Source organism: Poeciliopsis prolifica, unplaced genomic scaffold (genome assembly GCF_027474105.1).
Source record: "Poeciliopsis prolifica strain line A6 unplaced genomic scaffold, Auburn_PproV2 SCAFFOLD059, whole genome shotgun sequence".
In the NCBI taxonomy this organism is placed as follows: domain Eukaryota; kingdom Metazoa; phylum Chordata; class Actinopteri; order Cyprinodontiformes; family Poeciliidae; genus Poeciliopsis; species Poeciliopsis prolifica.
In genome coordinates this window covers 1,208,927-1,234,829 of record NW_026562434.1, presented here as the reverse complement: position 1 = coordinate 1,234,829, position 25,903 = coordinate 1,208,927, and the positions used below count along the sequence as shown (strand labels likewise).

At 40.7% G+C, this 25,903-nt stretch overlaps 2 long non-coding RNA genes across 2 annotated transcripts; both read left to right on the top strand.

The window, feature by feature from the left end:
- Positions 1–4,275: 4,275 nt before the first annotated feature.
- Positions 4,276–4,957, top strand: LOC129379630 (uncharacterized). The gene is made up of 3 exons (XR_008608206.1): positions 4,276–4,340; positions 4,475–4,594; positions 4,902–4,957. It is a non-coding gene; the product is annotated as an uncharacterized LOC129379630 (long non-coding RNA).
- Positions 4,958–10,951: 5,994 nt separating this feature from the next.
- Positions 10,952–13,619, top strand: LOC129379629 (uncharacterized). The gene is made up of 3 exons (XR_008608205.1): positions 10,952–11,122; positions 13,344–13,390; positions 13,532–13,619. It is a non-coding gene; the product is annotated as an uncharacterized LOC129379629 (long non-coding RNA).
- The last annotated feature ends 12,284 nt before the right edge of the window (positions 13,620–25,903 follow it).

The window sequence follows — 25,903 nt, the reverse complement described above, 5'->3', positions numbered from 1 at the left end:
TATCTTTTCAGTTAAAACCTCATCTATGATATTTTGGCGGCTCAATTTTGGGTTTAACTGGAACATCAGGGCTTCACTCAACAAACTTGTTTCCAGTGACTGCAGGAACTTAAGTTGGATCAGATTTGGCCTGAACTGCTCTGCCTCATGTTTTTCCCCAGACATGCAGAGCAGTGTTTCTCTCAACTCTAGTTCTCTCAACAGGAAGGCTTGAGCAGACTCTCTTGGGTCTTGGGAGATGTTCATCTGACCTCCTGTTCATGCAGTAGGTCAGATGATGAGTCAATTTTATAGTTGAATATAACTGTAAGAGTGCGGAGTGTGAGGTCCAACTTCACTTCCAGCAGATCTCTGAGATGAAGGTCAGGGCTGACGGCGTTAATGATGGCTTCAGTCATTTCTTCCTCAGAATATCTGTTCTTTCTGCCTGACTCCATCTGGTTACTGAGAGTGGTGACAGAAAGCTTGTCTGTCTGTCCTGTTTCTCCCGTCTGGTTCAATATTTTAAAGTCTTTCTTAATGTGACTTAAGGTATTCTGAGGGTTCCAGGTGGATTTGCTTTCCTATCAATATGACTATCATTCTGTTCACCTTTACACCCAAAGCACCAATTTTCTCTTCAAGGAGACATTGTTTTTCTGCTTGCATCCGGTGAAGTTGCTTCTTTCTTGCTTGAGTTTTTCTAAGGCAGGAATTTCTGTCTTTGAGACCCAAATTCCACAATTTCATGACTTTTCATTTACTGGACAACAGTCTAGTGTTATTGTTAGATTTCTAAATATATTTTATTTCATATACTCATTATCCTTATAGACTGTTTGACTGTTTGCTTCTAGAATGTGTGGCTTTTAGTGATGTCTACAGGAGGAGATAAGCATGCCAAAGTGGACGGAGAGGCCATCCATTCTGGAGGGCTGTGGCTGGCCTCACTCAAAGATTAAATGGTCGAAGTTTGTGACCCAGATATATGGAACTGCACTTAAGACCTCGCATGCAGAAAGATAGGAAACTACATTGTATAGAAAAGATATATAAATATGTTAGCAGCAGGGTTTGTTGTTTGCTCCTCCCTTAATCAGTAGCTGCTAAACTATGTAACCAGGGCTCTTGAATTTCAATAAAAGGAAAAGAAAGAGGGGAAACTCAGAGCAAGTTTGGAGTGTGAACCAATCGCTCCCTGTTCTTTCTCTCCTTGAGTAACAAATTTTAATTCATTTTCCTCTTTTTTCCTTTGTCTATGTCTGTGTGAAGGTGTTTAGGGTATTTTAACCTGACAAGTTATTTAAAAACTGCTGGAAAACTTGGGGCTTTTCACCATCCCAGAGTTAACCAGTTGTGGTTCCCACCATCCTTATTATCCTTCATCTGCCAGCCTCACTGCACTTTAGATTTTGACACATTTTGATTAGCTCTGGCTTCCCCAATGATCTTATCCAGTATCCATGTTGACTTTCTTCTAACATCTAGGTTCAGTTTTCTGGTAGGTTCTCTCAGAAGGCTTATTTTATCTCTTATTTCTTATTTTAATCTGGCTCACCAAGATTATGTCACACACATGGCAACACCCATTTTGTAATTTTATTTTATATATTTTTTAGTGTGGCCCTAATACTTTGTCACAGCAAATAAAACTGAACATAAATATATCACTTTCTACATATCTAAAAATTATGATCATTACATATGGGGAATACAAGATGCTAATTTCATTAGCTGATCTGGCTATGGTTATAACTATGATATGAATGGTGATTAGTCATATCTTGACTGAGGTACATTTATTCCTCCATACACCAGATTTCCCCTTTATCTGAAGGGTTCTTAGATCAGTTTGCCAATAATATAAAGTTATAAATAAAACAGAAGGATTGTGCTTCAAAAAAGATGTTTTACCAGTTTGATTTGTGATAAAGAGCAACATTTCTTTAAATTATGTTTGTCAGATGAACAAATCATAGGAGCCTGAAGCTTCTTTATACACATGGTAAGGTAAGATAAATTTAATGATATAGCACATTTTCAGCAACAGTAATTTAAAGTGCTTTCCATGAATTAGATGGAAATGCAAACAAAATAAACCAAAGAAAAGACATACGAAAACAAGAGTATTATTATATTAGTTCCCCATGTTTAAGAATGAGCTGTCTGTAATTTATAAACTAGTTTTTCTGGGATGCTAGATAAGTATGTATCCTCTGGAGTTTATAATTTTATTTTGAATTTGTAAAAGTAATGATTACTCCACAGTTTCTAAACATAATAATAAAAACTAAAAGTTCCTGTTGTGGAAGTAGTTTTTTTCTGGATGTTAAGTTTGTTCTAATTCCTTTTCTGGTTTAATAGTGAGTACTTAACACATTTTAAAAAAGTAATAAGGTAAAAAGAGGAATATACATATTAGGGAAGTATGCACATAGTAAAATTCAGACAATTCAGATATGAGCGAAAGGTGGTGGCATGATGGAGTCTATCTGTTTGCTGTGTCTGTGTATTGCATTTTATGGCCATGAACCATGTAGCTCAGTCTCCCGTCAATAGTCTGATATTAGATTAGGATAACCTTATCTAAGAGCATGTCCTTGGGTGCGTTCTGCTCCATTAATTTATTATTTCTTCCAGAAGCCCCCGTTCCCCATATCTGCATGTGGGTCAGAAGCTTAACCAGAGACATGACAGGATTCCATGCTTTGGAAAACTTCGATGATGACTGTAGCTCTGCCACTAAATAAAAACACTCATGTTTTGTTCCTCATGCAACAGGAACAAAACAAAGCTGCAATGAAACGTTCAAGCTTGCACAATAATGAATCAACAAAACTGGTGGAACTAATTTGGTTAGACAAACCTTTAAACAGGACTCTATTAAAAATGTTCATTTCCAGGATTCCAACCACAGATAGATATTGGAGGAATTTGGTATGGTCTGTCATCACACATGTCTTCTGGGATTGACCACAAATAAAGACCTGGGAGAAAATTGAATTTGATTAAACCATCTTCACAAACTGTTACTGAATGGAGGGAAAAATTAAAACATGTTAACATAATAAAGTCTCTCACTGAACAACTAGAAATTAAAATACACAAATTTAGCTTTGAAAATATTTAATTTTAAAATCATATGTTATTTTGGAGAATAACATTGTAGTTTGCCAAATAAATATTTACTTTGAAATTAGATATTTGTTTCAAAAGTTATGCAAATATCCAGTTTATATCCATTTTAAAAGATTTTCTGACATGCTAAATAACCTGAAATATTGCAAAAAATGTTTTTACAATCATCACTAGTTATGATCAAAAGTAAGTACATCCTCATTTTTATCAGAACGTCTCTCTTTCATGAATAATTTATAAACCTGCCTCTGATTTTACTGTAGACCTTCCACTTCCTGGTTCTCCTGCTGCAAAAGAAGAAACTACAAACCAGAAGAGTTTTGACACAATCAGTTAAGCGACCTCTATCACATTTGCTTTCAGTTTTAATTACACTGTTAAGGTGTGGCTCCGATCATGTTGTTGGATCTTTATTTGTTTTTCAAATGTTCTTCAACTTTTTGGATCGTTTGAATAAACTGTAAGTTTGCTTTGTTTCCTACTTGAACTTTGTCTTCAGGAATTTTCCTGTATGTTTCTGCTCTCTAATATTTGGAGACCAGGTTCACTGCTTATTTCTGCTCAATGTTTCATCTTTCTGCTGTTTGAAGATCAGTATTATATTACTGATGAACTGGAATCAAACAGGACTGAAAGGATGATGTTTCATCGATTTCCTCTCTTTACAAAGTGCTTCATGTTTTTCTTGCCTATAACCAAACTATTCTCCACCATCAAGGTCAGACAAAGTAAAATATCTATCTATATAATCTTTGATGTAGCATATAATCAAATCACTATAAATGATTACAAATTTTTTTATTTGTAGTGATTAAAAATTAACTAACTAAAATCCTTCCTGTTGTTCAGGTTGAATCAGTGAATGTAAATGTTGCTCCATGTCTCCATCTAGTGGACTGATAGTAGAAGTGCAGCAGCTGATGGCAGCTTCCTCTGCCTCTCTGCTGTCTGACTGCATTCACCTGACACTGATATGAAGCAGAGAAGAAGAGCCAATCAGAGGAGGAGCAGCTGATCTTTTTCCAGCACTAATGATGTAAAGGATGATCAGAGTTGATGTGCAGATGAATGATGTGTGTTTCCTCTGCAGGTGAAGCTAGAAAGTGTGTGTGTGAGCTGATGTGGATTCAGCAGCATGGATCAGTGTGAGGCAGAGAGGAGGGAGTCCCTCCCTCTAAAACCACTCTGTGTGGGGAAGATGAGAGCCAGAGCAAAGGTCAGAGGTGAGGTCACCATCTCTAACTGTCCACAGCCCTTTTCACACAGCGTTCACTATATCAGGCCAGAACAGACGTGGTGATGAAGCTGCTGCTGCTCCTCTTTGCTAATTAAGTTTTAATCATCATGTTTCTGTCAGGATCCATCAGAGACTGAAACCAGAACCAGAACCAGAACCCAGCTGTGTGCCCTTGAAGAGCGACAGGTCAAAGGATGAGAACATTGACTTTAAGTCTTCTGGGTCTCCACCATCAGAGAAGTGAGCTGTTTTTAATTCCTGTCAGTGTGGAAACTGAACCAGTATGAACTTAGATGTTCCCAGTTTTTATTTAGTCTGTTGACAGTGTGGACTGTTTAAAGTGCAATATCAACTTTTTACATAATCTGAGTGAATCTAGTGTTACTGTAATCCATTTTCCTCTTTCTTACTCCTTTGTATTGTGCTGATGTGATGCTCTGTTTTACTGATTCAAGTATTTTTACTGTGAAACTCCTGGTGATTTCCTCCATGAAAACTGCTGGATGAATATTTCCAGACTTCCTAATTGTTCCTGGTTCCTCCACAGAGTGGACCAGCAGAGCTCAGAGGTTCCCAGTGGTTCATCTGTCCAGCAGCATCAAACACAGCTGGACTCCATATTTATGGTCTGTAAATATACAACTACTTTTCTGTGGGTTCTGTTCACAGTTATCTCCATGCTGCAATTTGTAGTCCAGAGGACTGTCAGTCTGTTCAACATCCATCTGGTGTTTGGCTCCATGATTTAAACTCCGATGTTTCCTTCATCTATTATTATGTTCCAGTTGTTGGAGGAAAACATTGTCACTTTTGTGAAGAAAGAACTGAAGAAGATCCAGAAGGTTCTGATTCCAGATGATCCAGAACGGTCTGAGAGTCAGAGTGAGGATGAGGTGTTGGAAGGTGATGATGAAGAGCAGAGGGGGAGCAGCAGAGAGGCAGTGATGAAGATCACACTGAACATCCTGAGGAGGTGAAGCAGGAGGAGCTGGCTGACCATCTGCAGAGCAGTAAGAGGATTTTTAAAAAGATTTAACCTAATAGATAAATCATAAATTTATTGATGTCTAAAAAGATGGAATAACATTCAATCCAGTCATCTCCATCTTTGTTTCATTATTCATTTTACTTTTTGTGTTAATTTAGGACATTTGGCTGCAGTTTGTCAACATCAACTGAAATCTGGTCTGAAGAAGAAGTTCCAGTCTGTGTTTGAGGGGATTGCTAAAGCAGGAAGTCCAACCCTTCTGAACCAGATCTACACAGAGCTCTACATCACAGAGGGAGGGACTGGAGAGGTCAATGATGAACATGAGGTCAGACAGATTGAAACAGCATCCAGGAAACCAGACAGACCAGAAACAACAATCAGACAAGAAGACATCTTTAAAGTCCCACCTGGAAGAGATCAACCAATCAGAACAGTGATGACAAAGGGAGTGGCTGGCATTGGGAAAACAGTCCTAACACAGAAGTTCACTCTGGACTGGGCTGAAGACAAAGCCCACCAGAACATCCAGTTCATATTTCCATTCACCTTCAGAGAGCTGAATGTGCTGAAAGAGAAAAAGTTCAGCTTGGTGGAACTTGTTCATCATTTCTTTAGTGAAACCAAAGAAATCTGCAGCTTTGAACACTTCCAGGTTCTGTTCATCTTTGATGGCTTGGATGAGAGTCGACTTCCACTGGACTTCCACAACAAGGAGATCCTGACTGATGCTACAGAGTCCACCTCAGTGGATGTTCTGCTGACAAACCTCATCAGGGGGAAACTGCTTCCCTCTGCTCTCCTCTGGATAACACACGACCTGCAGCAGCCAATCAGATCCCTCCTCAGTGTGTTGGCATGGTGACAGAGGTCAGAGGGTTCAATGACCCTCAGAAGGAGGAGTACTTCAGGAAGAGATTCAGAGATGAGGAGCAGGCCAGCAGGATCATCTCCCACATGAAGACATCACGAAGCCTCCACATCATGTGCCACATCCCAGTCTTCTGCTGGATCACTGCTACAGTTCTGGAGGATGTGTTGGAGACCAGAGAGGGAGGAGAGCTGCCCAGAACCCTGACTGATATGTACATCCACTTCCTGGTGGTTCAGACCAAAGTGAATAAGGTCAAGTATGATGGAGGAGCTGAAACAGATCCACACTGGAGTCCAGAGAGCAGGAAGATGATCAAGTCTCTGGGAAAACTGGCTTTTGATCAGCTGCAGAAAGGAAACCTGATCTTCTATGAATCAGACCTGACAGAGTGTGGCATCGATATCAGAGCAGCCTCAGTGTACTCAGGAGTGTTCACACAGATCTTTAAAGAGGAGAGAGGGTCTGTACCAGGACAAGGTGTTCTGCTTCGTCCATCTGAGTGTTCAGGAGTTTCTGGCTGCTCTTCATGTTCATCTGACCTTCATCAACTCTGGAGTCAACCTGATGGAAAACTCATTTACACTTCAGACAGCCAACTTATTTCAGAAACCTAAACTAAAGTCTCTCCATCAGAGAGCTGTTGACCAGGCCTTACAGAGTCCAAATGGACACCTGGACTTGTTCCTCCGCTTCCTCCTGGGACTTTCACTGCAGACTAATCAGAGACTCCTACAAGGTCTGCTGACACAGACAGGAAGTAGCTCACAGACCAATCAGGAAACAGTTCAGTACATCAAGGAGAAGATCAGTGAGAATGTGTCTGGAGAGAAAAGCATCAATCTGTTCCACTGTCTGAATGAACTGAATGATCGTTCTCTAGTGGAGGAGATCCAACAGTCTCTGAGTTCAGGAAGTCTCTCCACAGATAAACTGTCTCCTGCTCAGTGGTCAGCTCTGGGTTTCATCTTAGTGTCATCAGGAAAAGATCTGGATGTGTTTGACCTGAAGAAATACTCTGCTTCAGAGGAGGTTCTTCTCAGGCTGCTGCCAGTGGTTAAAGCCTCCAACAAAGCTCTGTAAGGACACACATTGTTAATGCAGTTATTTTTGATAAAAATTTGTCAATGATGATATAAATATTAAGTGTTGCTTCATCAGTTTGTCTCCTCAATGTTGGCCGCTAGCAGATGATGAGTAAAAGAGAGATCAGAGCTCATAGGGTGACTATTCATAATGCTACATGTTCAAGCAGCAGAAATTATTTTTCCTACTGAAACCGACACTGGATTAATGCAGCTCATTATAGAAATTAATGTTTCTCTTGCCAGCCTCTGATGGCTGCTGTATTGTAGTCTCTTAAGACTTTAGGCCCAACTATAGAATAAAGCTGTTCACAACACAGGTGAACTGCCATGTATTGTGCCAGGCTTAAAGATGTGCAAAATGAATATCTTTCAGGATTAACACATATTAAACAAAAAAAGGAAAGACAATAGAGTTAGATTCTTTCTTACTCATGAGGAGAACAGACAGTCATGTGCTTTCAGTTACAATCTTCTGCTGCTCTGAAAACACATTTGCCTGCTCCTCTCTTTTTATTGTTTTCAGGATCCCTAATCACAAAGAAACGCTGTAACTCTAAAGGGAGGGGAAAACACTTCATCATATAGCGACAGCACCAATGACAATCACTAACTAAAACACAAGGTATCTTGCATTAGATAGTCTCGTTCCAGACACAGGGTTAAACAGAGCAAGTTGTACATCTTCACAGTCAGTTTTATAGTAATCTAGCCAGTCAAAGAGGCCTTGCTTCCCACTGAGAGATAAGACCTACAGAAACCTGTTGTCACTGATTTCTTTCAGTGAGGCCTTCTGAGAATCAGAGTAATTCAACAATACAGAATCATTCTTAATATTAAGATGAAACTAAACAATAAAAGCAAATAAGAAAAGACACATTATAAAGATACATGAGAATAACAAATATTTGACAAATAACATCACAATTTATATCATTGACTGGAACATAAAACATAAAATTTTGAAGACCTATTTCATATTTTCCTCCCTGTCTCCTCAGACTGAGTGGCTGTAACCTCTCAGAGAGAAGCTGTGAAGCTCTGTCCTCAGTTCTCAGCTCCCAGTCCTCCAGTCTCAGAGAACTGGACCTGAGTAACAACAACCTGCAGGATTCAGGAGTGAAGCTTCTCTCTGCTGGACTGAAGAGTCCAAACTGCAACCTGGAAACTCTCAGGTAACTCATCCCATCCATCCATCCATCCATCCATCCATCCCATCCATCCATCCATCCATCCATCCATCCATCCATCCATCATCCATCCATCCATCCATCCATCCATCCATCCATCCATCCATCCATCCACCATCCATCCATCCATCCATCCATCCATCCATCCATCCATCCATCCATCAGTTCATACCTTGGTTTCTACCTCCATGTTGTCATTTTCTCATCATGTGATGAATTGTGTGTCTGCAGCTTATCAGGCTGTTTGGTCTCAGAGGAAGGCTGTGCTTCTCTGGCCTCAGCTCTGACCTCCAACCCCTCCCATCTGAAAGAGTTGGACCTGAGCTACAATCATCCAGGAGACTCAGGAGTGAAGCTGCTGTCGGCTGGACTGAAGGATCCACACTGGAGACTGGAAGCTCTCAGGTATGGAGGAACCTGCTGCAGGAGCAGAGAAGGTCTGATAGAGGAGGAAGAGGGACAAATGTCTTTAGTCAGTCTGCTGGGAAACATTTAATGTGAAGATTAATAGTTAGCTTGTTGCTCACAGTTATAGCTTTTTTCAGTTGCTAGTCAGTTTTCCATCTCTGAAACCAAGCTGTTTAAAAACGGAAAGATAAAATCTTAGATTCTCTCTGCTTTGCTTGAAGTTGGTGTTTTTTCCTCAAACCAGCTCTGATGCTGTTCTTCAGCCTGGATTTTCACTGGACTCGTTCTGTTAAAACTGACACTGGATTAATTTAGTTCATGATGGATTGTAATAGTTCTCTTGCCTCCTTGTTGTCTGTTGTTTAATTCTTCAAGACAAGAGGGCCATCTGCAAAATTATCCACTTCTCAATAAAAGTCTACATAAAATATGTTGAGTAAAAAGTCCTTTTAATCTTTCCAAGAACATTGTTGACTGTAAATAAAATAAATATTTGTGATTGGCTTAGTAACATATTTTCCTCCCTGTCTCCTCAGACTGAGTGTCTGTAACCTCTCAGAGAGAAGCTGTGAAGCTCTGTCCTCAGTTCTCAGCTCCCAGTCCTCCAGTCTCAGAGAACTGGACCTGAGTAACAACAACCTGCAGGATTCAGGACTGAAGCTTCTCTCTGCTGGACTGAAGAGTCCAAACTGCAACCTGGAAACTCTCAGGTAACTCTGGGCCATCCATCCATCCATCCATCCATCCATCCATCAGTTCATACCTTGGTTTCTACCTCAATGTTCTCATTTTCTCATCATGTGATGAATTGTGTGTCTGCAGCTTATCAGGCTCTTTGGTCTCAGAGGAAGGCTGTGCTTCTCTGGCCTCAGCTCTGACCTCCAACCCCTCCCATCTGAAAGAGTTGGACCTGAGCTACAATCATCCAGGAGACTCAGGAGTGAAGCTGCTGTCGGCTGGACTGAAGGATCCAGACTGGAGACTGGAAGCTCTCAGGTATGGAGGAACCTGCTGCAGGAGCAGAGAAGGTCTGATAGAGGAGGAAGAGGGAGAAATGTCTTTAGTCAGTCTGCTGGAAAACATTTAGTTTGAAGATTAATAGTGAGCTTGTTGCTCACAGTGATAGCTTTTTTTCAGTTGCGAGTCTTTTTTCCATCTCTGAATCCACATTGTTTCAAACCGGAAAGATAACATCTTAGATTCTCTCTGCTTTGCTTGACGTTGGTGTTTTCCCTCAAACCAGCTCTGATCTGATGCTGTTCTTCAGCCTAAATTTCCACTGGACTCTTTCTGTTAAAACTGACACTGGATTAATTTAGTTCATGATGGATTGTAATAGTTCTCTTGCCTCCTTGTTGTCTGTTGTTTAATTCTTTAGTTCCATCTGCAAAATTATCCACTTCTCAATAAAAGTCTACATAAAATATGTTGAGTAAAAAGTCCTTTTAGTCTTTCTAAGAAGAACATTCTTGACTGGAAATAAAGAAATAAATATTTCTGATTGGCTTAGTAACAGATTTTCCTCGCTGTCTCCTCAGACTGAGTGGCTGTAACCTCTCAGAGAGAAGCTGTGAAGCTCTGTCCTCAGTTCTCAGCTCCCAGTCCTCCAGTCTCAGAGAACTGGACCTGAGTAACAACAACCTGCAGGATTCAGGAGTGAAGCTTCTCTCTGCTGGACTGAAGAGTCCAAACTGCAACCTGGAAACTCTCAGGTAACTCTGGACCATCCATCCATTCATCCATCCATCCATCCATCCATCCATCCATCCATCCATCCATCCATCCATCCATCCATCCATCCATCCATCCATCCATCCACCCATCCACCCATCCATCCATCCATCCATCCATCCATCCATCCATCCATCCATCCATCCATCCATCCAACCATCCATCTATCCATCCATCCATCCATCCATCCATCCATCCATCCATCCATCCATCCATCCATCCATCCATCCATCCATCCATCCATCCATCCATCCGTTCAGACCTTGGTTTCTACCTCAATGTTCTCATTTTCTCATTATGTGATGAATTGTGTGTCTGCAGCTTATCAGGCTGTTTGGTCTCAGAGGAAGGCTGTGCTTCTCTGGCCTCAGCTCTGACCTCCAACCCCTCCCATCTGAAAGAGTTGGACCTGAGCTACAATCATCCAGGAGACTCAGGAGTGAAGCTGCTGTCGGCTGGACTGAAGGATCCACACTGGAGACTGGAAGCTCTCAGGTATGGAGGAACCTGCTGCAGGAGCAGAAAAGGTCTGATAGAGGAGGAAGAGGGAGAAATGTCTTTAATCAGACTGCTGGGAAACATTTAGTTTGAAGCTGAATGTTTAGTTTAGTTTACAACCATGTGAATAATAAATGAATGATAACATTTTGAACCCCCTTTTTTATGACAGTTTAAAAATTCAATTTTTGTCTGGTGATTTTGGTTTTGTAACGTTACAAACATCAGCTCATTTAAACTATAAGAATCTTTCACATGGTTCTGAATGAACCTGGGAAACCAACCCATCTACTGAACCACAATAACATGGTATTCAGAGCAGCAGGGGGCCAAATATAGCTCCATGTGGAACCAAGAGGTTGGAGAGAGAAAATCAGTTGAAACTGTTTCCTATCAGAGTTCAGTTTGTCTCTCTGTCTTCACAAACCAGGAGCATCATGGGCTGGGCGGGGCTTCCACTGATGGATCTACTGAGGAAATACAAGAAGCTGATTGGCTGATGGACAGGAAGTTAAAATATGAAGATTAATAACATCATGAATTAGATATTATTGGTACTGAAGCAAATGTAGATTTTAGAATCAGTAGAAATATTTCAGTGACAGTAAGATGAGCAACATCTAGAAAAGATTCTCTATGTTCAGAGAAACTAGTAGAAAAACTGATCTAGATTATGTAGCAATAAACACAATAATTGATGAGCTTAAATTATGTAGAGATGATAATTATGAAAGTTAGATTAGAATCAGTTAATCCACATCAAATATTTAGATAATCCCAATGCAGATACAATGGGATGAAAACAGAAGACATGTAAATGAACAAACGGTAAAATAATACTTAGAAGAAACAAACTGATGATGTTTGAATGATGGAAGAGAAACAAGAACAGATGTTGATCCAGGAAATGGATCAGTCCTTGATTTAACACTATAGTGTCCAGGAAGATTTCAGCTGAATGTGAAATGAGATTATTAGTCTAATAATCTGGAGGCAGAGATTATTACCCAGTTTTCTGGAATATTCTCCTGACTAATAACGGCTCACAAGGAAAATTAAAGAGTGAAGGGTCTTTAATGGAGCTAAAATATATTAATGAAAATATTCAGATTCTTCCTCAAACTGTCACATTATTCATCAAAGAGTCTGAGGAGTTCAGCATTTAGATTTCCATGATGATCCACTGATGGCAGAAAGACTTTAAAACCATGTTGGATGGAGCTTCAGACCAATCAGCACCAAGAATCAAAGATGAGAAGAAAATGAGCTTCATGTTGGTCAGATGGATGTTTAAAGGAGGCGACATCTGCAAAATAATTAAATATATAAATGGAATCAGGAAAGAAATTAAATCCCTTGTTTTCCAGAAGGAGGAAATAAATCCAGTGAATGATGAGGAAAAAGTAGAAATGAGAGCAGAAACTGGTTCAGATCCAAAGTTCTGATAAATTTACTGAGAAAGATAAAAAGTCAAGATCAGCTCATCCAGAACTTCTACAGTGGAGGGAGGATTACTTTCACAAGCCATTACTGCAGCTGCTGGATTCAGGATGCTGCTTCTTCTTCTTGGGCTCATTGTAAATGTGTGCAGCGCCACCTGGTGGTGCTGGTTGGTAGAGGAAGTGCTGAAAGGTTGGAGGTGTTTGTCAGAGGTGTGTGATGATGGAAGCCTCTCCCTGGTTTGTGAGTCTGAGCTCAGAGATCAAATCTTTGATTCTTGTTGAATCTTTGTTGAATGTGATGCAGCTTCTCCTTTTGAATGTTTGTATTTCTGGATTACAGTGAGGCCACAGCAGGTTTCAGCAGCAGGGCTGTTTAGTGTTTCATTCCTTCATCTGTGTGTGGGAGTGTGGATGGATCAGGTATCCAGATGTTGATCAGAGTTTAGATTGATTGTATTTTAATGCTGATTATTAAATCAGGTGGAGCTTCCAGAAATGTTTCCTTAGTTTCCTGATGTCCTTTTAGGCTTCAGTGAGTTTCTTCAGGTTGTTACTGAGGGATTTCCTTTCTCCTCTCTGTTGGAGCTTTTCCTGTGTTTGGAGAAATGAGTTGTGCTGCAGCAGCACCAACTGTCCTTCCTACATCCACTGCAGTTTGCAATCCAGATGTTGGACTGTTCCTGTCTCAGTGGAGGACAATGTGTGTCTGAGAGACATGTAATGTCCATGTTTGCTGCTGAAAGAGACTGATGGTCTGACCCCCCTCCTCCTTTCAGGGTGGAGCCTGCTGGAGGCCGATTCTTGACTCCGGGTCTGAGGAGATGTAAGTGTGTTTTTCATCTGATTCATGACAACAAAGCAGCTCACATTCAACCATCTTCAAACTGTCACATCACTCATTCAGGAGTCAAAGTGTCAATAAATGATCAATAACTGCAGCTGGATTGTGTTTGTTCTCCATCAGATTCCTGTCAACTCACCATCGACACAAACACAGTGAACAGAAAACTCAAACTGTCTGAAGACAACAGGAAGGTGACATGGATGAAGGAGCTTCAGTCATATCCTGATCATTCAGACAGATTTGATCTTCCTCAGCTGCTGTGTAGAACTGGTCTGACTGGTCGCTGTTACTGGGGTGTTGTGAGAGGAGATGTTTATATATCAGTGAGTTACAGAAGAATCAGGAGGAAAGGAAACAATAGAGACTGTTGGTTTGGATGTAATGATCATTCTGGAGTCTGAGCTGCTCTGATCATCATGGTTACTCTGTCTGGCACAATAACATAGAAACTCGTCTCTCCTCCTCCTCTGACTCTAACAGAGTAGCAGTGTATGTGGACTGTCCTGCTGGCATTCTGTCCTTCTACAGAGTCTCCTCTGACTCACTGATCCTCCTCCACACCTTCAACACCACATTCACTGAACCTCTGATTCCTGGATTTGGGTTCTTATGGTCCAGTTCTTGTTCTTCAGTGTTTCTGAGCTGATTTGAGTCTAAAGAGTCTAAAGTTTTTCCTCCTGTCAGAGAAACTCTCTCACTGTTGAACAGATAGTTCAGTCTCTACAATCTATTTCTTGGTGAAACGATTCTGATTGAGTCCTTGGAAACTTTTTCTTCTTCCAGTCCTTTAAAGATGGAAGCTGGGATTATTCCAGGATTATTCCAGGATTATCCAGGATCCACATGTTTTTCAATTTGTTTTCTTGTCATAGCTTCACTCTATCAAGAGATGCTGGTATACTGGTGGTGAAGCAGCAGGCATAAAACCCAGGATACAGTTAAATGATGGTTTTAATAGTAAAAATAGTCCAAGTGGAAACACAAAAACAGGCAGCATGGCTGAGCTGAAGCCAGGGCTCAACGCCGGTAGCAACTGTTCATCCTGGTGGACAGAAACAGGCTTGACAAAATGAAAGAACGATGAGGACCCGATGAGGAACAAAGGACAACCGTGGGATTAAATACACAGATGGTAATCACAGAAACGAGAAACACCTGGGAACAATCAAGGGGAAACAGTCTCTTAATGTTATTCCTTTAAAAATAAGTTTTGTTTCTAAAATGATCAAATTAAAATAAGTTACTTGTTGATTTTATAAGGATATTCTGTAAAATTGTAACAGTTTCAAATTTCACCATAAAATAATCTAATTAATCCTACATGATTAATTTTCCATTTTTATTCAACAATTAATAGTTTCACCTCCAAAAACCTAATTTTTAGTTTATTCCTTGACAATTTTTTTTATTATTATTCCCCAATAATTAAATCAAATTTACTGACAAAGATCCATAAGTTAAAACCTGAATTTCTAACAGGGAACATTTAATGTCCATATCTGGTTTTAAAGGCTCAAAATTAGCAGCCATGTTTAAAAATGTTGGTCATCCTGAAACCCAAGTGGCTGATGGGAAACCTGAGGGGTTAGCATGCTAATCTTTATCCCTGTATCTACACTTTAATTACTTTTTCAGTGAAATGCTGAATTTAAATACTTCATCATGTATATTTACATAAGTCTACTCTGAGTCTAGTCAAAGTTTTTATAATGAATCAGTGATTTATGATGTGTTCAGAGCCAATCCAAGCTAAAATTATTTCATTGTTCATAACATAAATATCATGTTTATTATAATTTAGCAAACCAAGATTATTCATGTTTTTATTTACTGTCACAAAGCTTGACCTCATGACCTCGTGTGTTTTCTCCTGTAGAGGAAGTGCTGCTGCTTCTGTTTTAGCTCAAATCTGAAACAATCGACCTCCTGATGAACACATTTTATTCTTAGACCAAAAATAAACCATCATCCATCAGAGAGGTTCTATTAAATAATTTATTGTATCTGCAGGTCAGATAATAATCAGGTCTGGATTCACTGGGAAAATTAGCTCAGATTCCTAAAAACATGTGGTTTAATCACAGTTAGTTCATGATTAATAAAGGGGTGAATATTTGCTCCATCTTATGAGTGTTAAATGTGTCATCTTTTGATTTTTTGCACCTTTTTTGTACCAGGCGCACATGAGTGGTGGCAGCTGGTCTTTGGGCCGGGTCAGGATCTGGTAAAGCAGTTTGGACATCCTGAAAAAGTTTGGGATGTTTGACCGATTGTATGACAGGAAACCGGCTCAGCTCACTTACAATGTTTGGAGGTTTGTCTTTGAGTGGCTGGACAGGAGCTATTTCAGCTGGATTCATCGTGTTTCCTTGTTCAGCAGTTATGACCTGGGTTGGTTTGAGTTGAATTTGAGGTTTGGTTATTCTGCAGTCCTTCGTCCCTTTCTTTAATTAGATTAGTCTTGTTTCTATTTTTACTTTAATATCTTGTTATTCTTGCTATTTTATGTTTCTTAGGTCCAGTTACAATGTGGTATCTTGGGTTTTTTTTTCTAGTTTCCCTGTTGTGTTCTCTTCTTTGCCCCCTGTGCCATTTTCTCTCTCTCTTTCCTCCAACCTGTTAATCAGCCCAGGTCTTTTGTTCCAGCATTCACCCTCACAGTATTTATTCTCTTCTCCTGCTCACACTTATTGCTGTTCCCTTCTCTTAAATCCCATCATATCCTGGTTACTTGCCTTTTGATATTCTGCTTATTTTTGCTCCTGGTTCCTATTTTTGGTCTGCTCTGGCTCCTTGTGATTTCTGTGTGTTTTCAGGTTTCAAAACATTCAATTGATCCATACTCCCAGCTTCTGTTTGCATTTGTCCCCTCTGCTCTTGATCTGACTCTGACTTTAAATTCAGGTTGATGATTGAAATGAAATTTCAACCTGGATCAGCAGAACCTCCTCAGCTGATCCTGGTTTTAACCAGAGACTGTCCTCACTCTGCTCACCACACTAACATCATGATCAATGATTATATAGGAGCTTTAGGAATAATCTGCATTAGAACAATGTGTGGTTTCAGCTGCAGTAGTGTGGTGATGTTAAGGATTATAGTTTAGTTTAGTTTTATGTTTATTTTCTGTTTGATCAGATACTGCAAAATAAGGAAACCAGCTTTTCTTTTCTCTGGGCTCATTTCATCACGGAGATTTTGTCAACCTGCCTCTGATTTTACAGCAAACCTTCTGCTGCTCAGAAAGACACTACAAACCAGGTGTGCCGTCAAATAATCACTTATGCAACACTTTTCACACATTGAGTTTGAACTTTGAGTTGTTCAGGTAAGGTAAAAGTCCAGATCTGTTGTCTCTGTACAGGTGTGGCATTAGTCTGAGTCTACCGTGGCTCTATTAGGTCTCAGTTTGGTGTTCAGACACTCTTCAACTTTTTGAACCGTATGAAGAAACTGTAAGTTTGCTTGGTTTCCTACTTGAACTTTGTCTACTGGAACCTTTTTATATGTTTCTGATGTTTGGAGAAGAAGCATCACTTCTGACTTCCACTCAGTTTGATCTCTCTTCTGTTTGAAGGTTAATTTACATATTTGATTACTAATGAACAAGAATCAAACAACATGATGAGCAGCTGGTGTTTCTATGTTTTCTTTTCTGCTTCATGTTTTTACCTCCATGAGTCAAACTGTTAAAGTCAGGAACAAAAGTTTCTTGTTGCATCCTTTCAAAATAAGTGAATATTATGTATTATTTTTACTAAATATTTTTGTTGAAATGTGTTCAAGTGATTATAATAGTTTTATGCAGAAACTAATCCACTTGTAGAGTTTAATAATTAACTGACTAAATCACTTCCTGTTGTTCAGGTTGAATCAGTGAATGTAAATGTTGCTCCATGTCTCCATCTAGTGGACTGATAGTAGAAGTGCAGCAGCTGATGGCAGCTTCCTCTGCCTCTCTGCTGTCTGACTGCATTCACCTGACACTGATATGAAGCAGAGAGAAGAGCCAATCAGAGGAGGAGCAGCTGATCTTTTTCCAGCACTAATGATGTAAAGGATGATCAGAGTTTGTGCAGATGAATGATGTGTGTTTCCTCTGCAGGTGAAGCTAGAAAGTGTGTGTGAGCTGATGTGGATTCAGCAGCATGGATCAGTGTGAGGACAGAGAGGAGGGAGTCCCTCCCTCTAAAACCACTCTGTGTGGGGAAGATGAGAGCCAGAGCAAAGGTCAGAGGTGAGGTCACCATCTCTAACTGTCCACAGCCCTTTTCACACAGCGTTCACTATATCAGGCCAGAACAGACGTGGTGATGAAGCTGCTGCTGCTCCTCTTTGCTGATTAAGTTTTAATCATCATGTTTCTGTCAGGATCCAACAGAGACTCAAACCAGAACCAGAACCAGAACCCAGCTGTGTGTCCTTTAAGAGTAACTGGTCAAAGAGTGCAATCATTGACTTTAAATCTGCTGGATCTCCACCATCAGAGAGGTGAGCTGTTTCTAACTGCTGTAACTGTGGAAACTGAACCATTATGAACTCAGATGTTCCCAGTTTTTTATTTATCTATTTATTTATTTATTTACTTATGTATTTATGTATTTATTTATCTTAGTTAAACCCCAAATAGGGTGTTCCCTAATATGTCATTTCCTTTAACAATAGCTTTGCATGTCTGTACTCTATGTGTGTGCACATATGTTACGTCCGCCAGGATGCCATATTTAAAAGGACACGTAGACAAAAGGATTCCAAGAAAAATATTCCTTTATTCATTTTTTTTCTTTCTTTTAAACTTCCTTGTCCTTTTCTACTTGTTTTTTCTTCTGTAAAGGAAGGAAAGAACCCCTCTTCCCGTGTCCCAAAACGTAACAAAAAAAGTAAGAGAAAAAAGTTCAACAGAAAGGTGGACCTGGTGAGCCGGTCCAAAGAAACAAAAAGGTACAGCAGGGGGCCAACCCTATACAGGGCCGTCGAAGCCCCTGCTAGTACCAGACTAAAGAAAATAGGGAAAAATAATATAAGCTATTAACACAAATGACCGAAAACAGGACAACCGGACACACCAGGCCAAACAAACCAAAAAACAACCCAAAAAATCCCCATGGCAGGCAGGAGGCGTCACATGGGTCCAAAGGCCGACAAAGTTGGAGGAGCCTCCTCCGAGCGCATCCCTCTTGGAGGAGGAGATGGAGGTGGATGAGCGAGCGAGAGAGAGCGGCTGGGCGGCCAACCATTACAACCCAGCCTATATATAGGCCGTCCTCGCCCACCAATTAATCACTACACTAAAAATATATTAAACACAAAACCACTCAACTTAAATCAATACAAGATTATTTAAGAAAATAAAAAGAATTAGAGAGTGCCCAAAGAACATAACACCCCCACCCAAAGACTCTGAATCTTTGACGTGAGATTCAGAGAAAAAAATATAAGTCTAGAGACGTGAGAGTGCATCGGCCACTACGTTGTCTTTACCACGAACATGTTGGATCAAAATATTAAAAGACTGAAGACGTAAAGACCAGCCCATCAAACGGCGATTTTTATTACGCATGCGGTCCAAGAAGACTAACGGGTTATGGTCTTTGAAAACCACCACAGGTCCACTGGAACCGCCTACATACACCTCAAAGTGCTCTAAAGCCAAGACCAGCGCCAGTGTCTCCTTTTCAATGGTGGAGTACCATTTCTGATATTTGTTCAATTTCTTAGAAAAATAAGAAACCGGATATTCCAGCCCATCAGAACCATCCTGTAAAAGGACAGCTCTGACGCCCGAATCACATGCGTCCACGGCCAACTTAAACGGCACGTCAAAGCGAGGCGCAGACAACACCGGTGCCTTAACAAGTAGATGTTTAGTTTACTCAAAAGCAGATTGACACCGATCAGACCAAATAAACGCTACTTTAGGACTAAGTAGGTCTGTTAAAGGGGCAGCAACGGAGGAAAAGTTCTTACAGAACCCCCGATAGTAACCAACCATAGCCAAATACCGTCGCAACTCGGTACGACTGGTGGGTGCTGGCACAGACAGAATAGCCTCTACTTTAGCCTCCATGTCTCCATCTAGTGGACTGATAGTAGAAGTGCATTAAAAGAATTGGAAATCAAACGTGCAAAGAGTTTGACTGGAAAGTAAAAACCAGATTTATTTGACACTGTGTCAAATAAAGTGTTACTCCTTTCAAAACGTTCATTTCCAGGATTCCAATATGGAATTAAATGCCAATTTAACCTCTGGCCAAATTGGCATTTGGAGAGGTTAACGGTCAAATTAGCCTCACACAGACGTGCAAAAACAGATTTTACATGTTCAATGTGCTCAGCCCATGTAGAAGAACAAATCACCAAATCATCCAAATAAGCCTCACAAAATGATAAACAGGACAAAACCACATTCATTAACTGTTGAAACGTCGCTGGGGCATTACGCATCCCAAAAGCCATCACAGTATATTGAAGGAAATCATCGGGTGTGACAAAAGCGGAAATTTCCTGGGCTCGCGCAGTTAAGGGTACTTGCCAGTATCCCTTCAGCAAATCCACCTTGGTCACAAAGCGGGCAGCCCCCACATGATCCACACAATCTTCCATATGTGGCAGTGGATAACAATCCGGCTGAGTCACCCCATTTACCTTCCTGAAGTCCGTACAAAAACGGTCTTCTCCATTGGCTTTAATAGTGAGGAGGCACGGCGAACTCCACGCACTACTGCTGACAACAGCCAGTCCATGTTTCACCATGTACTCCACCTGCGCTTTCAAACGGCCTCTCTTGTCCGGGTTCACTCTGTAAGGATGTTGTTTAATTGGCTTGAAATCACCAACATCAATGTCATGGCTGAGAACACGAGTCTGAGTGGGAATATCTGCAAACAATGACCTATAAGACTTCATCAAATTAATGACATCAGCCTGCTTGGAGAAATCAAGGTGAGACAACAAGAGAGGTAAGTTTTTCAACACCTCCGAATTTGGAAACTGACCTTTAGAGGCATCAGGGAAAAATACGTCCTCTTCAGGTTCAGCACTGGACAGCTCCTCCCGTGCGTCCGCACCTGCTCCGACGCATGAGTTCGTTTGGTCACTGGACACACAACTAACCACTTTAGGCAGAGGGGGCGCACGCTCGATGTACGGTTTTAGCATATTAACATGACATAGACGTGACGCACGCCTTCGATCCGGAGTAGAGACCACATAATCTCTATCTCCGACTTTCCTCTTAATCACATAAGGGCCACTGTAACGTGCGTGTAAGCTAGAACCAGGAACCGGAAGTAATACCAAAACTTTGTCACCAGGCTCAAAAACTCTCATGGTCGCTTTTCTGTCAAATAAAGACTTCATTTTAGCCTGTGCAGCTTGAAGGTTTTCTTTGGCTATCTCGCACGCACGGTTCAGCTTCAGTCGAAAGTTACTAACATAGTCCAATAAATTTTGGTCACTTTTCTCACACAACCAGTTCTCCTTCAATAGCTTTAAAGGACCATGAACTGTGTGAGCAAAAACCAAGTCGGACGGACTAAACCCCAATGATTCCTGAACCACCTCCCGTATAGCGAAAAGTTGTAAGTGTACACCTTCGTCCCAGTCCTTTTCAAACTCCAAACAGTAGGTGTGAAGCATTGTTTTCAGCGTCTGATGGAAACGCTCGAGTGCGCCCTGGCTTTCCGGGTGATAAGCGCTGGAATAACAGTGCTTAATGTCAAGTTGTTTTAAAACCTGTGCAAATACTTTAGACATAAAATTAGAACCCTGGTCAGTCTGCACCACCCCGAGGCAAACCAAACAGCGAAAAAAACTTCGTTAAAGCCTTCACTACAACTGGCGTAGATATTTTTCGCACAGAAAAAACTTCTGGAAAACGAGTGGAGGTACACATCACTGTGACCAAGAACTTATTCCCCGCTTTAGTTCGCGGCAACGGACCCACATAATCAACCAGGACACGTTCAAAAGGTTCAAAAATGGCTGAATGGGATACAACGGAGCGGCAGGAATTATCTGGTTAGGTTTTCCAGAAAGCTGACAAAAATGACAGGAATTGCAATAGCGCACAACATCACTTTTTAACCCTGGCCAAAAAAAATGTCGCAAAATGCGATCATAAGTTTTCATTATGCCTAAATGACCTGTCAGTGGATTATCATGCGCTAAGCGCAGTATCTCTTCCCGATATGGAGTGGGGACAACAAGCTGTTTCACCATACTCCATTCTTCAACAGGGAAACATTCAACGGAGTCCACTTACGCATCAAAATCCCATCATTCAGAAAATAACCAGTAGAGACAGAATCAGGCTCATCAGTTACTACATCATTAAACAATGATGTTAAGCTTTTGTCAGTGTTTTGAAGTTCGATTAACTGTTGTTTCGACATATGTATGTATAAGCATGCAAAAAGCTAAAGGAGATAGAGAAAAACAGAATTATTTATTCTCAAAAGGATTTCCAGGATACATTATAAAACTCTCATTTTAACACTCAGTAGAGGACCACTCTTGGACACACACCCACATATTACAATCAATCAATTTTATTTATAAAGCACCTTATATTAAAAACACCTAAAAGTGCTCAGTTGTCCTTCATGTCCACATCACCTCAGATCTAATCATCAGAACATGATAGATGTCCCACACTGTCCTGAAGACCTGTGTGGACAGAGCTTTCACTTCCACTGTCTCCCCATCTCTGGGACATTGTCTCTGCAAGTATGAGATCTAATGACAGTGTGGAGTGTTTGAAATGCAACATCAACTTTTTTACATCTAATAAATGATTCTGGTGTTACTGTAATTATGATTCCTCTTTCTAACTCCTTTTGTGTTGTGTATTGTGTTCACAACATGCTCTGTGTTTCTGCTTTTCAGTATTTAAACTGTGAAACTCTTGGTGATTTCCTCTGTGAAAACTGCTGGATGAATATTTCCTGACTTCCTAATTGTTGCTGGTTCCTCCACAGAGTGGACCAGCAGAGCTCAGAGGTTCCAAGTGGTCCATCTGTCCAGCAGCATCAAACACAGCTGGACTCCATATTTATGGTTATTAAATATAAATCTACTTTTCTATGGGTTCTGTTCACATTCATCTCCATGCTGCACTTTGTAGACCAGAGGACTGTCAGTCTGTCCAACATCCATCTGGTGTTTGGCTCCATGATTTCACTCTGATGTTTCCTTCATCTATTATTCTGTTCCAGCTGCTGGAGGAAAACATTGTTACTTTTGTGAAGAACGAGTTGAAGAAAATCCACAACGTTCTGAGTCCAGATTACCCAAAACATTCAGAGAGTCAGAGAGATGATGAGGTGTTGGAAGGTGATGATGAAGAGCAGAGGAGGAGCAGCAGAGAGGCAGTGATGAAGATCACACTGAACTTCCTGAGGAGGATGAAGCAGGAAAGCTGGCTGACCGTCTGCAGTGCAGTAAGGAATTTTACAAAGATTTAACCTGATCGATAAATCATAAATTTATTGATGTCTGAAAAGATGGAATAACATTCAATCCAGTCATCTCCATCTTTGTTTCATTATTGATTTTACTTTTTGTGTTAATTAAGGACATCTTGCTGAAGTTTGTCAACATCAACTTAAATCTGGTCTGAAGAAGAAGTTCCAGTCTGTGTTTGAGGGGATTGCTAAGCAGGAAGTCCAACCCTTCTGAACCAGATCTACACAGAGCTCTACATCACAGAGGGAGGGACTGGAGAGGTCAATGATGAACATGAGGTCAGACAGATTGAAACAGTATCCAGGAAACCACAGACCAGACAACAATCAGACAAGAAGACATCTTTAAAGTCCCACCTGGAAGAGATCAACCAATCAGAACAGTGATGACAAAGGGAGTGGCTGGCATTGGGAAAACAGTCCTAACACAGAAGTTCACTCTGGACTGGGCTGAAGACAAAGCCCACCAGAACATCCAGTTCATATTTCCATTCACCTTCAGAGAGCTGAATGTGCTGAAAGAGAAAAAGTTCAGCTTGGTGGAACTTGTCCATCACTTCTTTAGTGAAACCAAAGAAATCTGCAGCTTTGAACACTTCCAGGTTCTGTTCATCTTTGATGGCTTGGATGAGAGTCGACTTCCACTGGACTTCCACAACAAGGAGATCCTGACTGATGCTACAGAGTCCACCTCAGTGGATGTTCTGCTGACAAACCTCATCAGGGGAAACTGCTTCCCTCTGCTCTCCTCTGGATAACCACACGACCTGCAGCAGCCAATCAGATCCCTCCTCAGTGTGTTGGCATGGTGACAGAGGTCAGAGGGTTCAATGACCCTCAGAAGGAGGAGTACTTCAGGAAGAGATTCAGAGATGAGAAAACAGGCCAGCAGGATCATCTCCCACATGAAGACATCACGAAGCCTCCACATCATGTGCCACATCCCAGTCTTCTGCTGGATCACTGCTACAGTTCTGGAGGATGTGTTGGAGACCAGAGAGGGAGGAGAGCTGCCCAGAACCCTGACTGAGATGTACATCCACTTCCTGGTGGTTCAGACCAAAGTGAAGAAGGTCAAGTATGATGGAGGAGCTGAAACAGATCCACACTGGAGTCCAGAGAGCAGGAAGATGATTGAGTCTCTGGGAAAACTGGCTTTTGATCAGCTGCAGAAAGGAAACCTGATCTTCTATGAATCAGACCTGACAGAGTGTGGCATCGATATCAGAGCAGCCTCAGTGTACTCAGGAGTGTTCACACAGATCTTTAAAGAGGAGAGAGGTCTGTACCAGGACAAGGTGTTCTGCTTCGTCCATCTGAGTGTTCAGGAGTTTCTGGCTGCTCTTCATGTTCATCTGACCTTCATCAACTCTGGTGTCAACCTGGTGAAAGAAACATCAACATCTAAGAAATCTTCACTATTTAATAAACATAAAATAATTTCTCTCCACCAGAGAGCTGTTTGACCAGGCCTTACAGAGTCCAAATGGACACCTGGACTTGTTCCTCCGTTTCTTCCTGGGACTTTCACTGCAGACCAATCAGAGACTCCTACAAGGTCTGCTGACAAAGACAGGAAGTAGATCACAGACCAATCATGCAACAGTTCAGTACATCAAGAAGAAGATCAGTGAGAATGTGTCTGCAGAGAAAAGCATCAATCTGTTCCACTGTCTGAATGAACTGAATGATCGTTCTCTAGTGGAGGAGATCCAACAGTCTCTGAGTTCAGGAAGTCTCTCCACAGATAAACTGTCTCCTGCTCAGTGGTCAGCTCTGAATTTCATCTTAGTGACATCAGGAAAAGATCTGGATGAGTTTGACCTGAAGAAATACTCTGCTTCAGTGGAGGTTCTTCTGAGGCTGCTGCCAGTGGTTAAAGCCTCCAACAAAGCTCTGTAAGGACACACATTGTTAATACAGTTATCTTTGATAGAAATATACTAATGATGAGCTAAACATATATGTTAATTTTTCAGCTTATATATTGTTGCATTGTCTCCTCAAAGTTTCTCACTGGGGTAATGTGTGAAGGAGACACAGACTCCCTTCAGCAGCTGACATAGTGATACATATTAAAGCAGCAAAACTCGTCCTCTTTATGTTAAAATTTAAATTGTATTAATTTTGTTAATTGTGGAATTTTATCATTCTCTTTCCAGACTTCTTGTTTCCTGTAGTTCTAAACTTTAAGGATGGAGGACTAACTATAAATGAACCATTTCACAACAAAAGGCATCATAAACATGTGTAAAATAAGATTGATCCTTCTCTGTCCAAGAAAAACCTTGAAAAATATAAATTTTTGTAGAATTGTATAATAACATATTTTCCTCCCTGTCTCCTCAGACTGAGTGTCTGTAACCTCTCAGAGAGAAGCTGTGAAGCTCTGTCCTCAGTTCTCAGCTCCCAGTCCTCCAGTCTCAGAGAACTGGACCTGAGTAACAACAAGCTGCAGGATTCAGGAGTGAAGCTTCTCTCTGCTGGACTGAAGAGTCCAAACTGCAACCTGGAAACTCTCAGGTAAAATGTTCTCAATCCTAGTGAAACCAGATTTCTGTCCATTATATTCTATCAGTTATGATGCAAATGTTTTTTCAATAATAGAAGAAAAATGATAATAGATGTCTTACTGTTAGATGGGTATTTCCCCCTATATTGGTTTTCTCAATGTTTTTTTTCCAAACATGAGTTTAAATTGGAGCAGTTTCTTTACACAATCATTTTATAGTACAATTTGATTCTTGTTCAAATAGTTTTTATCAGTTGCTGCTCAGTTTTCCATCTCTGTATCCAACAGTTAAAACATGTAAAGATGAAACTAGATTTGCTCTGCTTTGATTCAAGCTGCTGTTTTCCCTCAAACCAGCTCTGATGCTGATCCTCAAACTGAGCCTGATGCTGATCTTCAGCCCAGCCTTGATTCTCAGGCTTCATTGGACTCTTTCTGTTAAAACTGACATGGATTCATTTAGTTCATAGAGGATTTTAATATTTCTCTTGCCAGCCTCCTTGTTGCCTGTAGTTC